This window comes from Lynx rufus, unplaced genomic scaffold (assembly GCF_022079265.1).
Source record: "Lynx rufus isolate CCGP_SWC_20201006 ecotype Redwood Valley unplaced genomic scaffold, mLynRuf1.p SCAF_1, whole genome shotgun sequence".
Taxonomy (NCBI): domain Eukaryota; kingdom Metazoa; phylum Chordata; class Mammalia; order Carnivora; family Felidae; genus Lynx; species Lynx rufus.
Genome location: NW_025814823.1, coordinates 120,214,979 through 120,227,073, shown reverse-complemented (window position 1 = coordinate 120,227,073; position 12,095 = coordinate 120,214,979). Strand labels below are relative to the sequence as shown.

At 40.2% G+C, this 12,095-nt stretch overlaps 1 pseudogene; it reads right to left on the bottom strand.

Moving 5' to 3' along the window:
• Positions 1-9,275: 9,275 nt before the first annotated feature.
• On the bottom strand, positions 9,276-9,412 carry LOC124523770 (uncharacterized; annotated as a pseudogene).
• Between the last annotated feature and the right edge of the window lie 2,683 nt (positions 9,413-12,095).

Below are 12,095 nucleotides of genomic sequence, written 5' to 3'. Positions count from 1 at the left end.
CTAAGGAGTGTGGCTTCAGGGTCAGCTAGGCAACAAAATAATCTTCCACTGGGATTCATCAAATCCTGGCATCCTCACCATGGTATTTCTATTTTCCTACTTTTATGTACTTAAGTTTCTAAACTTTCTTTTTTTTTCCCCCTGAATTTCTTCAGTGCTTTTAGGTAGATGACCACCCGGCCCAATTTAAAATCTCTAAGGGGACTCTAGTCCTTTATTAATCACTAAAGGTATTCTCTGCCCACATCTATTTCTAGCACTTCTATACTAATCATTCTGATTTCCGACACAGGGAAAGAGCCAACACCTCTGTATGCACAGACAGATGGAAAAGAAATGTCTACTATCCTACGCCATGGAAAGTCTCTTCAGTAATTCCCTGATCACCTTATCTGTGGGACAAGAATAAAGACATCATGATTTCAGTGCTATTTTGATAGAACAAATAGAGTGATAGACTGATTACCATGGTCAGCATGTAATGTCATGTATTGTCAATATGTCAGCTTTGATTTTCTACTTGGACAAGCATTTAGCACTTTGAATGGGCCTGTTCTAGGTACCATACAAATTACAAGTAATCTTCCTCCAAGATTATAATATTTTTTTGGTTTTGAAGGTAGAAAATGGGTTTTTATGCTACTCATAGAAATCTGTATTTTTCCTTGTTAGCACATATGTTAACTATAATTAAATAACCTTGTGCAAAATTATTTAACATCCTGCACTAAACATTAAGTTCCTTAAGAATAGGGGCAAGTTGGGGCACCTGGGTGGCTCAGTCGGTTGAGCATCCAACTTCAGCTCAGGTCATGATCTCACAGTTTGTGGGTTCGAGCCCCACATCAGGCTCTGTGCTGTTTGCTCAGAGCCTGGAGCCTGCTTCGGATTCTGTGTCTCCTTCTCTCTCTGACCCTCCCCCGCTCATGCTTTGTCTCACTCTGTTTCTCAAAAAAAATAAATAAATGTAAAAAAAAAATCAAGAATGGGGTATGAAAGTCATGCTTATCAGTGTATCAGTGAACATCTTTCAAAGTGGGTAACGCATAGTAGGTGTCAATCAAGTTTTTTTGGATGTATAAAAAAATTAAAGTCTGTGTCGTTGTCTCATTCACAATCTACAAGGGTGCTAGTCTGTTTGGATTTGGAAGAAGCAAGACAAACTCATGAAATGTTTAGAAGGTGATGCATTAGCCGTTCATTCAGCAAATGTTTGAGTAACTATTATGTGCTTGGCATCATGCAGGGATAGCTTAGTGAGCAAAATTAGAAATGGCTTTAGTTTTACTGAGCTGATTGCCTTGTTGTGGAACCAGATGCTAGTTAAATAATACCACAGATAGAAAAGCACAATTCAGACTAATGCCATGAAGTTGCCATATAGAGGCTCATTTGGATTTTAAGAGCTCTAAACAAGGAACTGCCAATGTAAAAGTGCAAACAGTAGCCCAGTCAAGCAATTAGAGTTTTTCTTTGTCTTCATACTATTAATAGCTCCCTCTCCATCCATGACCACCGATAAGCTAGAACCTGTTACTACATCTTAGCCACTCTTTTGGACTTTATAGCTCACCAGCCTTTGGAATCTTTTTACCCAGGTCCCTTACTCCTGAAATGTATCTTTTCACTTAGCCCTTTGGATGGATATCACAGTTGGAAACTTGACTTGGTTTGATTGGACCCTGTATCTTGTTGCCCTCCTCTGGATCCCTGCTTGGCCAGTGCTCATTAATCCCATCAACCAACCTAGAACTCAGGATCCCAATGACTGACTGGGTTTTGTTTATGCTGGAGGGAAATTGTGTCTTGTGCTATACTTTCCTGCCTCTGTACCTGTGTATGCTCCTCCATGCAGCCTCCATCCATTTTCCCCAGCTCCTCTAAATTCAATCCAAATTTTCCAGGTGTAGTTCAAGTCTGATCTTCCCCAGGAGATTTCTGATCACTCCATTATCCCTGTACTTTGCAGTTTTCTGTTACTTTACTCCGAAATAGAAGGGATAGTTTTACAATGTAAATTACTTCTTGTTGCTCCCTGCCTAAAAGTCTCTAGAGGCTTTCTTTTCTACTGAAAATAAAACCCAAGATCCTTACCATGCCCTGCAAAGTCCTACTTGATCTGTCTCTACAATTCTATCTGGTAACATCCAGTAATCTTCCATCACCACCACTCACCGAGTTTCAACACACTGGCTTTCTTTGGATTGCTAAGATATGTTGACCTCATTCCCACCCAGTGGTCCTGATGTTCGCTACTCCCTTTACCTGTAGAACCTTCTCAGGATTCAGAACATGACCCGCCTGCCTACCTCCTGCCGATCTTCTATTACCTGCTCTGAGAGACCTCCCTTCAGCATCCACTCTCAAGTTACTTCTGCTTTATCCTAGTCAATATCTATTAAGTTGTCCTAACCTATCTCCTCATGGCTTTTACCACATGCTCAAATTATCTTGTTTACTGATAGGAGTACAAATGAAATCTCTTTTAAGCATCTCAACAGCTCAGTCAATATTGATTACTGATGAATATGAATACATTTCTACTGCAGCTGTCTACTTACTCCTTCCTTGGACATAGGTATCAACTGGTACCTCAAGATCTTTCTTCTGATGTCTATTCAATCTTTCTACAGCCCTCCCAGAAACACCCCTCCCCTTGTTTCCATGCATACTTTGTCCATGGGGAATATTTAAGTATTATATTCCTCAATAAAGTCAAGGGATGCAGGCCACTGAATACTCCATCACTCCAGTACCAAAGCAGCTAGCTGACCTATCTTTGACTTTCTGGATCTTTCAGAAGGAATCAGCTCAAGTGTACAGGGTTCCCCAAAACAAGGAGAAATCATATTTAACTCTGAATGGTCTCCTTAAAGTACATCTTTCTTAATGTAAGCAGAAGAAGGAAGCAGACCCACCCTTCCCATCCTTAGGGGAAAAGGTAGCACTTAGAGGATCCCAAATGCTCTCAACAGCATTTTTTTTTTCTTTTATCTTCAAGCTGACATTTAGTTATACTCAATGCATGAGAAGATTTTAATAGATACAGAAGTGGATTTCAACACCACTTTTGAATTGTTTATATCATGACCTCTCATTTCACTTTGGAGTATGGTATTTATTGTCATGGTGCCTCACCCAAAACGTCCCTTTCAACATAATTTGCTAAGTATCTGTACACAGAATTACATTCACTATCTTTAACAACCAAAATGATGTAGGAACCTATGGATTAGAAATTTAGCTGAAAACAGAATGGAAATTTATCTGAAAATAGGAAGTGGTACACCCATGGTATTGCATAACAAGTTAACATCAGCCCTTGGTCTCCTCCCACTAGAATCTACACCTTGTGAAAGTAAGGCACTTGTCTGTCTTGTTTACCAATGTGTATCTTTTGAGCACACAAAAAAAGTATCTGAGCACAGAATAGGTACTCAAAGAATAACAGTTAATGTGCATTAAAACACACATTTCAAAAACAGTCATTGTTCTTTGTTAGATAAGAGAACTGAGGTTCAAAGCAATTAAGTAATTTGTCTGAAGTCATATATGTCAAAGCTTGGATTCAAATCTAGCCAGCCTGACTATAGAACCCTTAAATTTCTATAGCAGACTATCTATTAGGAGCAAAGCTAATAGGTGTAGTATACTGCCAGCCCCCAAAGGCTGCATCTGAGACTGACGCTTCTCATATTTCAAAAAAGGAGAGAACCAAACAGGGCCCCCATAACTATCATGCTATATAGATAGAACTATATCATACTAGATAGATTTTTAACAAGAAATACACATGCTATAGCATTTCAGGAGAAGGCAATCTCAAATTTTATTGGGCAAGCTGCACTTTCAGAAGGTTCTTAGAGATCATAGCTTCTCAGAGGACTCTGAAAAGAGGTTTTAAATTTCAAAAGTTGTAGATAGAGAGTAAAGGTATTCAAGGAAAATGGAAGAGAGAGGTTGTAGTAAAAAGGGAAGGAAGAGGACCTATGAAGCCAAATCTAACAAACTTGGAGCTCATAAGATACTGTATATAAAGAGAAAGAACTGACTATTGATAATAAGGATTTAAGAGCTTCAAACTGAAATCAGAAAAAGAAAGGAAAGGTCATTACCATTAAGGCACAAGGAATGTGATGGGGATATGGAGCCTAAAGGGAAGAACAAGAGTCTATAGTATCAGGTGCATATGTAAAACGAGCTAGAGTCCAAGGGAGTTTACCCCTAGTAGTGGACTTCAAAACTTTGTAGTGGACCCAAATAGCATCTTTCAAGAGATGCAGCTCTGTTATGAAAAATGGAGAAATTAATTAAGCTTTTCTGCTTGTATTAATATAATGAATAGATATCTAGTATTAGCTTTTCACAGGAAGATAATAGATGGCAATAGGTCCAAAATAGTTGTTGCAGTTTCTGGTAGGTCATTAACCATCTCTGGGCTCTTCCTTACAATATTTGGTAAATATACAAGACCATGTTTGATTTCTTGGTATCTGGTTGCCTAAAGGTGATATATAATCTTGGCCTTCTACATGTGGCTACAAGAGAAACTCCCCACAGGACGGGTTGAGAATTATCCATCCTACCCATGGGCAACGTAGAACAGAGAGGAAAAGCTAGAAGCAGTAACATATGTGTTTAACATTTAAATTTTCCCATAATACTATTTTCCAATATCATTCACAATTGAGAGTGTAGTTAAAAATCATGAGGTATTTGTGACTTTTCATATATCTATCTGTATCTATAGCTCTAGATGCACTTAAATATCTTTCTTTTATTCTTCTTCCAAAGTATGGAACAGAGATTTATTCCTTAAAGTTCTTGAGTCATTTGATGTGTCAAACCAGGGACATATCTCTGTATCACCAAGGACACATTGAAATGGTAAGTATGCCTTGATTGTACTTTAGGACTCACCTAAGGGTCTCTAGTTCCCAAAATGGAATGATCTTTGTGGTACTCAGTTGCCAGCTCCAAATTTTACTGTTCAAATGGGAGCAGCTACCTTTCCCAAAGTTAAGAAGAAATCTCAGGGGCACCTGAGTAGTTCAGTCGGTTAAGCCTCTGACTCTTGATTTCTGCTCAGGTCATGATCTTGTGGTTTGTGGGATCAAGCCCCATGTCAGGCTCTGTGCTGACAGCATGGAGCCTGCTTGGGATTCTCTCTCTCCCTCTCTCTGCCCCTCTCTGACTCACGCTACCTCCTTCTCTCTCTCTCTCTCTCTCAAAAATAAATAAACATTTTAAAAAAAGAAGAGGAAGAAATCCCAGCATGTTCACAGTTTCTTTAAAGGATGAAAGTACAAACTCTGGGGATTTTCAGGCCATTCTTTGCCTCCTCTTTGGCAATCAGCAACGTCTGTCTAGTGTCTCAAATTAGGCCAATGAAAACAACAAGAACGTATGGAGTAATAGCTGAACCCAAGGCTGCCATATCAGAAAGATGGAGTGGAGAGAGCAAAACCCAGCAATCAGAAAATATAAGTTCCAGGTCCATGTCTGCAAGTTAAGAATGATCATTTTTATTCTGCCTATTTCCTGAAGCTGGTCTGGGAATTAAAAAGTTTATAGAGGGTACAGAACTGCAATCAATAGAAGAATTTTATCTGGCCATATATTTGTTTCACTTATTAATTCAACCAATATTTACTGTGTATACCTTAATGCCAAATGCTGAACTATTCTCGGTTGGTAGAACAGAAATCGTCTCTGTTCTAAGATATCTATCTACTGGTATATCCATGTGAAATATTACTATTGGTAATATGTCAGGCATAGACTTTATTCTAACCTAAGAATCCAACATATGTATGTGTGCATATATGTGTTCCTATATTATTCAAAGCTTTGGTCCAACATGTGTGTGTGGGGGGGTGTGTATGTGTGTGTGTGCACGCGTGTGGTGTGTTTTCAAGCTCCAATCAGAGGTTATGCACTTAGGAGATAAGATTGGAAATGGAGTCAAGTAGACCCGTATTTGTAAGCAGGTTATATCACTTACTAGTCATTGCCTGGAAAATTTACTCCACTTCTACTATTCTTAGGAGTCTTTATATGTACAATATAGGTAATGATAGTTGATCCACCTTAGGGTTGCTAGAATTTGAAGAATTAAACTTATTAAGCACATCATGTAGCAGCTGGCACACCTAGAATCCTATATAAATTATGGCTGAAAAATTTCACTTGGAGATGCTCTTTTTGCATGCAGCTTCTGGAGAATAGGCTATCACTTCTCCCACTCTCTCGGTGAAGCCTGTCACAGAGGGCTACATTGAGCAATTTCTAAATAATTTACATGGCTAGAGGCAGGCCCAGACACAGGTACTGGTACTTATTGCTGCCTTCCTGATTTTACTTCCTTCCTATGCAGGATTCTCAAGTCCTGGTGCCCCCATAAATAACCTGAAGCAAGGGAAGGGAAACATCCCCTGGAAGATACCCTGCCAGGTTCGTGGTAGTGTGTGACCCCAGCAGCAGCCGGAAGTGCAAGCAAATGAGTCAAACACTACCTCCTGGAAAATCCTGAGGCAAGGTGGCTGTTCCACGTACGGTGGAAGGAGCTAACCTTCCACAGGCTCATCTCCAGGCACCTGATTGGGAAAGGGAGCGCTGGTCAACAGCTCCCTTCCCCACCAGCCTACATATGAGGCACGGACGCAACCCCTGTGTTGCATGAGAGCTGGCAAACGGCCCTGCAGTCACTAAGGGTCTTCAGGCTGGCGAGCAACATCCCACCTCGGAGGGCCAATTAGGAAAGGTACTGGGTCTGGTTCAGGAGGGATCGCTGAGGTACGCCTGCCAGTGTCAAGAGCTGCTTCCTCAGGGTCTCACTGGGTGTGCCGCACTGTGTCAGCTCCTGCTAGTTGAAAGTAATTGAAGCAGGTGCCACATTAATATTTATCATTCCTCCTTTAAACAGCATTTGATCTGAGAGTGTGAAATGGCACATACAGAAACTTTCCCATGAGTTCGTTCTCCAGCGTCCTACTTCTCAGTGACACCCGCTATCTGAAAACTGGAGGCTAGAATTTCCAGTTAATTAGCAGAGAGGACTTGCCAATTGTGAACTACCATGATGCGTTTGATCAAATACCCTTTTCTCACAGATCTTTTTGGAGTTTATTTTTCTGTGGGATCTCATCAATGATACTACCTTAAAATGTTAAAGGGTGTGTGTTAGCTTCACAGGGCTATTGTAACAAAGTACCCTGAATGGGCTGGCTTAAAATAGGAATGTATTATCTCAAAGTTTTGGAACACTAAAGTCGAAAATCAAGGTGGCTAAAGGGTTGGCTCCTTCTGGGGAAGACTGTGTTTCATGCCTCTGCCCTAGCTTCTGGTACCAGCCAGCAATCCTTGGGCTCTTTGGCCAAGTCCAATCTCTACCTCCATCTGTAGCTGGTCTTCTTTCCTATAGGTCTCTTCTCTGTCTCTAGATCTCCAAGTCTGTCTGTATGTAAGGACACCAGTTACTGGATTTAGGACTCACCTGGATCCAGTAAACCTCTTCTTAATTTTATTACATCTTCTAAGACCCTATTTACAGTTAAAGTCACATTCGCAGGTACCGGGATATAGAACTTCAGCATAATGTTTTGGGGGACACACTTCAAACCACCACAGATTAGAAGGAAAAAAATAACTCTCTTCTATACTTAGAGAAGCTTCTTTGGAAAGACTCTTGGTCTTGCATACAGTGAGTATATAGTGGAGCTAGAACCAGAATTCAGGGTCATGACTGCACACTCAGTGACTGCAGGAAGTCCTAGGAAAATGGCACAGAAAATTCTCATTATTCATGGTAATTAATGTTTTATCAAGTAGTTACAAATACAGAACTCGCAAATATTAAACCATTACTTCTAGGAGAAATACAGGTTTAGGTTCTCACGAGCCCCTTGGCCACACCATTTTTATCAACGGATCAATATGGAACCTTGTTTTGTGTGTGCGTTTGTTTAAAGAAACCTTATTTCACATGTAATGCTAGCTAACTCACCTGATTTGAACCCACAGCCAACAACGGCATAACTCAGAACTGAATGCAGCCTTTCTAACACATGGCATTTTCTCAATAAGGCATTTCACAGCCTTCTCGTAATTAGGAACACTCGACAGTACTATGCTTCGAGTCCATTTTAAACGCAACATCACCAGAAAAAAAGCTCAAAAATGTTGGGTAAGCCAGCACTACATAGACTCAAAAAGGACCCCTGCTTATAGCAGGAAAAGTAACACAAGAACACTGAGCAACACTATATTCAGCCCCAACTGGGATTATGCACAGCGGATTTTTTCACTGCTCTAATCATGTTTTGATGGGACCACAAAATAGTGCCAGCTATTGATTTTAAGATTCTAAACCAATCACAGGAAGTATGAACATTCACAATTGTGAAAGCTGCAAATAATGAGGACCAGCTAGCTGTATACTAGAGGCCATCTTAGTTAGTTTCATGTAGGGGTGTACCGTCTTATGTACAAATGCCACGGGGGATGGAGGCTGCCTATCACAAAGCACAACAGTGTTGTTGCATTAACTGATGGGCACCAGGATACATGGATCCAGACCAAGCGGTAGGGTACCCGTCTCCACTGGTACTCTAATTTTGAGTCAATCCTAGATGATAAAATCTGTACCAGGGAGAAGAAAAGGAAGAAACCCTGAATTTTATCACTTACCTATAAGTAGAAAAACAATGGAATTACCTAGAATTAAACTTATTTATTTATTTGCTGACAGGTAAAAGGAAAACATGACAGAGATTAAACAGAGGTACAGAAAAATAGTTAACATTTTGGGTCACCTGTACTCCAGACTGTGAAGAATATATAACACACAAGTATTTATTGAGTGAATATTGCGTAACAGGCACCTTGTCGGGGGCTGATTTAAGAGTGAATGATACAGGGGCATCTGGCTGGCTCAATCGGTTAAACATCCAACTCCAACTTAGGTCATTATCTCACGGCTCATGGATTTGAGCCCCAGGTCAGCATGGAGCCTGCTCGGGATTCTGTCTTCTCTCCCTGTCTCTCTGCTCCTCCCCAACTCACACTTTCTCTCTCTCTCTCTCTCTCAAAAATAAATACACTTAAAAAAAAGTGAATGATATAGACATTAAACTCATAAAAAAGAATATCCAAAATTTACAAATTTATGACTAATTCCTATTCCATAGCATATAACAGATGTTTAAAAGTAAGTTCAAATGTAGGTATCAATGAGCATGTTATTAAGAAAATGATATTTAGCTTATATCTGAGTATATGTTACCCTCACAGTTTGGAGGGAAGTGGTGTTCCTAGTTGAAGAAAAAGTATGTGAATAGTCGCAGGACCTAGAGAAAACATAGGGAGTTAATAGATACTACACTTGATCTTAGCCAAAAGGCTGAGAAGCGATTCATAGGGAGTCAATAGAAAGATTAGTGGGACTACAATGTACTGGCTCATCAAAATGGGCCATGAGAATCACAAAATCAGAGATGTGTAAGCAACAGTAATACATTTAGCATCTGAATTGGTCACTCAAAAAAGGAGCACAGAATTGAATTGTTCAAACTCTAGCTACTCAAGAGAAAGGCAGATTGGATTTAAGGCAGCAATTCTAAGAACAGCAAAGTCCCCAAGACATTTCCAGGGCACCCATGAGCTCAGAACTGTGTTCAGAGTATACCAACACTGCCTTGTTCACACTGGGTTGATATTTGTACTAACAGAGCAAAAGCTATGGCGTGTAAAATTTCTGATGCCTTTGTACAAATCAAGTCAGTACCACCAGACTGTACTACTGGGAAACACTGTATTCTCTACCATAATGTATGTATGTATGTATGTGTATATATATATATATATACACATATATATATATATGTGATATATATATATATATATATATATATATATATATATATATATTTAATATCACCAAAGAATATCCTTGTTGAAGATGTATACTTTATTTGACTGACTCTCAATCTTGAGTACACGTCTTTTTAACACTGTATGTGAAGAAATGATGAATCGGGAGGTATGCATGAGACATTAATGCTGCACACCCAAAGTGGGATTGTCTTGAGCAAAAATGCTTATGTGAATGTTTGAGTTTCAAAGTTTGTTTTTTCCTCCCCTTATTAAACATAACCTCTAGTCATTAAGACTTGGAAATGTGGCATAAAGATAATTTTCTTGAGAATTTCTTGAGAATAATTAAGTGAGCCTGTAACTTTAAGAAAAACTGGTATTTGTTAAAGATGAAATTTGAATGGAAAAATGAGAATTTTGAAAACCATGTGTCTGAAACCATGAACTTGAAAGCTTCTCAGTATGTCAGGACCTTTCTGGTAAGATCGGTAGTGCCATTAACATGTGTGATTTTTTTTTTTTGAGACTATACAATAAATTATGATGGTATTTGAAAAAAACTTCACAACTCATTAAGTTAGTATTTTCCAAATAACCAGAGCATGATTTTATCAAATCATGCATTGGTAACATACTCATTCAAAATGCAAGTAGACCACTGTATTTTAATGTAACAGAATACAAAAAGTTCACTGAAAAGAGTACACATTCCATATCACAACTGGTTTTCAACAGACTATCACCGGTTGAGTTCTGGTGTAGTAACAAAGAAAAACATCCACAATCATCTTTAAAGTATATTAAAAACTGCCTTCATTTCCAACCATGTATATCTAGATGGTCAATTTTTTTTCTACACCCATCAACCAAACCATCCCCTTGAAACAAATTAAATGCAAAAGAAAATGTGAGAGGCTACTTGTCTTCTATTAATCCAAACCTTTAAAAAATATTTTCAAATTTACAAAGACATAACATTTTTGTTGTTTTTGCAAAAATACTGTCATTTTTTTGTTGTTTTGCCAAGATTTTTTAAGTAAAAAATACATAGTTGCATTACAGTGTGATTGGTTTATTTATGTTATTTTTTTTTAATATTTTAATGTTTATTTATTTTTGAGACAGGGAGAGACAGCATGAATAGGGGAGGGTCAGAGAGAGAGGGAGACGCAGAATCTGAAACAGGCTCCAGGCTCTGAGCTGTCAGCACAGAGCCTGACGCAGGGCTCGAACTCACGGACCATGAGATCATGACCTGAGCCGAAGTCGGATGCCTAACCGACTGAGCCACCCAGGTGCCCCTATTTATGTTACTTTAAATGAAATACTTTAAATGAAATGTAGTGCCTGGATGGCTCAGTCGGTTAAATGTCAGACTTCGCCTCAGATCACAATCTCATGGTTCATGAGCTCAAGCCCCGTGTCAGGTTCTGTGCTGACAGCTCAGAGCCTGGAGCCTGCTTCAGATTCTGGGTCTCTCTCTCTCTCTCTGGCCCCTGGTCTCAAAACATGAATAAACATTAAAAAATTTTTTTCAAGATAGGGGCGCCTGGGTGGCTCAGTGAGTAGAGCAGCTGACTTCAGCTCAGGTCTTGATCTCACTGTTCATGGGTTCAACCCCGCATCAGGCTGTGTGCTGACAGCTCAGAGCCTGGAGCCTGTTTCGGATTCTGTCTCCCTGTCTCTCTCCCCGGCCCTCCCTCACTCGCACTCTGTCTCTCTCTGTCTCAAAAATAAATAACATTTAAAAAATATTTTTAAAAAATTTCAGAAGATGGCGGCGTAGGAGGACGCTGGGCTCACCGCGCGTCCTGCTGATCACTTAGATTCCACCTACACCTGCCTAAATAACCCAGAAAACCGCCAGAGGATTAGCAGAACGGAGTCTCCGGAGCCAAGCGCAGACGAGAGGCCCAAGGAAGAGGGTAGGAAGGGCGGAGAGGCGGTGCGCGCTCCAAGGACTGGCGGGAGGGAGCCAGGGCGGAGGGGCGGCCCACTGGCCAAGCAGAGCCCCTGAGTCTGGCTTTCACAAGTGGAGGAGCCGGGCGGAGTGTGTTCTGACAGCAAGCGGGACTTGACATCTGGAAGGTTATAAGCTAACAGCTCTGCTCAGAGAATGGGAGGGCTGCAGGACAACAGGAGGGACAGTTGTTGAGCCCCTGACGACAGAGCTCAGCTTGGCGGGGAACAAAGGCACTTGCCAGCGCCATCTCCCTTGCCCA